The sequence below is a fragment of the Rhagoletis zephyria genome, unplaced genomic scaffold (assembly GCF_001687245.7).
Source record: "Rhagoletis zephyria isolate East Lansing unplaced genomic scaffold, Rhagoletis_zephyria_1.1 Rzeph_scaffold_02606, whole genome shotgun sequence".
Taxonomy (NCBI): Eukaryota; Metazoa; Arthropoda; class Insecta; order Diptera; family Tephritidae; genus Rhagoletis; species Rhagoletis zephyria.
The window spans coordinates 62,475-66,306 of record NW_016159690.1 but is presented as its reverse complement, the minus strand read 5'-3'; positions in this window follow the sequence as shown (position 1 = coordinate 66,306).

Below are 3,832 nucleotides of genomic sequence, written 5' to 3'. Positions count from 1 at the left end.
TAATATTTTTACGAAATATTTTGGTGGACGTCTTAAAATATAATAAGTTTTGTAATCCCGGCGGAAAAACTGCAACTTTTTTTGGTGGTCTAATGTACATACATACATATATCAGCAATTAATTTCATTTGNGAAATGGCGTGTCGTCCATTTCCGCTGTAGCGTATGTAGTGCATAATTTTAACTTCTTCTGGCGAGGCGACATCTATCTCTAGAGTTTTTCTAATTGTATGTCTTTGATATGATACCTACGACGAGGTTGATATCTAGACTAGGTTTGCCATAAATACCTTTGCTATATTTATAGTATGGTGGTCTGGACATACAACATTGCAAGTTGATAAAAGCGTTGTAATAAGAATTAATTCAATGTGAATTTTATATCTATTGAGGAGTGGGACTTGGCATGGAATATATCGTTAGTATAGTATGGAAAGCGCACATTGTCGCTGAAATACAAAAGGCCGTAACTAACTAAAAATCCAAAATTAACTTTTTGATTGATTATGATGCATTTCATTGAATCATAAGTCCCCACATCGTTTTAGATAATGCAAAAATTTAGTTAGTTGTGGTTTTTTGCATTTCAGCGACAATGTGAAATAGTATTAACGATACATATGTTGAAAATTTGCGTTCATTCGCCTCAAAAAATATATCAAAACACATTGAGTGCATGGAATGGAACAACAAAACGGATTTGATGGCTTGTGGTACCGACAGCGGTGAGTAATTAATTGTGGCTGCCTGCAACAAGGAAAAGCCGAGTTCAGCTAACTTATAAAAAAAAAAAACTAATTAGAAAGTATTCATTACAGGTGAACCTTTCCAAGAAGTCACCCGGGAACTAAGCAAATCTGAGACCTTTATCGTCCGTTATTCCATAATTCAAATTATTATACAAAACGGGGTACCTTTTTAACGAAATAACAAGATTTTAAGCTAATTCTGCTGGCAGCCACGACTTTCAAAACAGAATTTTCTTCGAAATTTTCATTCCTAATCACAACCTCGCTATAAACGCACATTTTTCAAACCAGTCACAGAATACAGGATTAAAAATGATTTACAAAAACTAAATCGAAAAACGCTGATGACGTAATAGGCTCTCCAAATTCTGAAACAACCAAAAGAATTGGTGCTCCAAATTGGAAAATAACGGTGTTTAAACAACAATCTTGCCATGATGCTAGATTGTGAAGATGACAGTCAGGAGGATACATCCGACATTTGCAGCCCCGATGCAATTCCCAAAAAGGAATTGTTGCACCGCAATAAAAAAAAAAGAAATATAACTGAAAGTCCTCTCAACTGGTGCAGCGTCAATCGAAAAGAATTTACAATTTTGTCAAGTTTGTCGCCTCGAGCGAGTAGTTATTTAGTGGCGCAGATTTGATTTACGACCCGTTAGGAATCAGGCTGTAACTCGAAAAGGCAGCAAAATTACTCTTTCTTAGATACAATGTTCCAATTTTTGAACTTTCTAATCTGAATTTTTGGAAAACTTTTAGGTACGTAGGTACATCGGTTAGGTAATTCTAGTAATACAAATGCAAGTTTTAAGCGGCTAAAAAAATCTCGTTGATTTTTAATGATTTTTTCCCCGCTGGCTTTTGTTTTTTATATAAAAAGTGCAATTTATAAAAAATGGCGCTGATTTTTTTAATTTTGTTTGCAAAAGGTCTTGTGCATTCTATTCTACAGAAAATTTACTTTTATATGGTAAAAAGTGCAAAAAGCCGTCAGCAAAAAACAAATCATTGAAAATCAACCCGATTTTTTAGCCGCTTAAAACTTGCATTTGTATTACTAGAATTACATAACCGATGTACCTACGTACCTAAAAATTTTCCAAAAATTCAGATTAAAAAGTTCAAAATGTAAAATATGTTGAATTTTACTAACTTCTGTATAAAGTTTAAAAGTTTGACTTATGTGATTTTGATTAAAGCATGAACCATATTTTTATAAACAAATAAATTTTAACTTGCAAAACGTTGCAAACATTGAATGAAAAAATGTTCATTCTTCAATTGGATTTTTTTAATTCATTTTTTTTTAAACCACTGGGATAGGTTAATTATGATTTTTAGGTACGTCGTAGCTACATATTGTTACGATTATCCTGGACTACTTGACGGATTTCCCAAAATCCTTTCGGTACGTATCGCTGGACTGTTAAATAAACGTGTAACGTAGCATCCACTACGATACAATAATACATAGAGTACATACCCTGCAATAAATGCGACTAATCAGGGTTGACTCCGGGAGCAATCGCAAAGGAACATGCATTTTGGATCTCTTTATATGGAACGAACTGTTCGATTTTGTTTGAGCATTACCTATGAAGAGCCTAATTGTTCCCCTTTATACCCGAACCGATTGAGAGTAATCTCGGGTAGTCGCACAATTTTTTGCAGGGTTAGTCTCACAATTTTTTGCAGGGTACGTACCCCATCATACATACATATGTACATACACCACCGTACATACATAACAACGCATAGTGAAAATTTCTCAACTGGACCTCGGATTTCAGTCACGTTCGAATTTTTGCGTGAAAATTTGTGGGTAGAGAGGTTTATAGATGTGAAAGGGATTCGAGAATTTTTTCTGAAAATTTTTAATTTTTGAAGCTTTTATAGGCAAATAAATTTTTTAGCAATCTTTTTTTCAAAACTCATTTTCTCTAAAAGTATTTGACGAAAGTTTATGAATTTCTTTTTGTAAGCGTAGTGACATTAGATCTTGAAAAAAAAAAATTTTATAATTTAGAATTTTTTTTTTTATTTAAACATTATAAATATTCAAGATGCATTAAAAATATGTTCTCAATGAGTGTTTTCCATTTCGTTTATATTTGCAAAAACTGCATTTATTGAAGAAAATATTTGTAAAAAAAAACTTGTTAGATCTTTTCTGTTTTTGCCTTACAGCAACATTTGTCACAGCGCGCACGCATCGTAAACCATGCACGCTCACCGCCTATGCGCGCACGTGTTCTCTAGAACATGTAAGCTTGGTATGTGTTAAAATAATCTGATCAAGTCTATTTTTTTGGAGTTCATACGCAACTGTATGGTTCTAGCGCCATCAGTCAACCATAAGTATGTAATGTATGTATGTGATTGTGCAAGTGTTCAACGTCGCACAGTGGTACAGCCCATACATTTTTTTGGAAAAATAGAAGGAGTCGGCGTATAACTTCAATGTTCCGTGTGCAACATTTATGGAGACAAATAAAAAACGAAAAATTGGCGAAATCGATTTATTTTAAAGCATACCTCCCGTATAAACCTAACTTCAAAAACGTCTTAAAAATTCAATAAAAAGTGCACCGATGCATATATAGCTCCGAAATTTTGCCCATATGTTTGTAATAATCAGGGAACGGATTTTATGGAAATTGCCTTTTTTCTGCTAAAGAGAGAGAGTATATTCGATTAAGAATGACCACGATTTAGCTTTCCCTGATTCCATATATACACATCTGAAGTTGCCTTTTTTAAGATAGTCGCCTTTACTATAATATGAAAGTTTTAAACGTTCCATATTTAAATTGGGCGCCACTTGTATCAACATTAAGGCTTTTCTTCGCGAACATCTAATAAAAATGCTGCCCCAAAACTTTAAAATGCATCTTGTGGTTCAATGTTACTACAACTATAGAGACTAAAGTTTTGCGAGTTACAAAACACAAATGGTCCAAAACGCGGACTGTTACATTACATTTTGGCTCACACTGATTTTTAAATACCGCTGAAACTCGCGAGAATACAAATACAATTTTCGGATAATTTTACTTCTTGCATTTGAAAGCATAAGTATG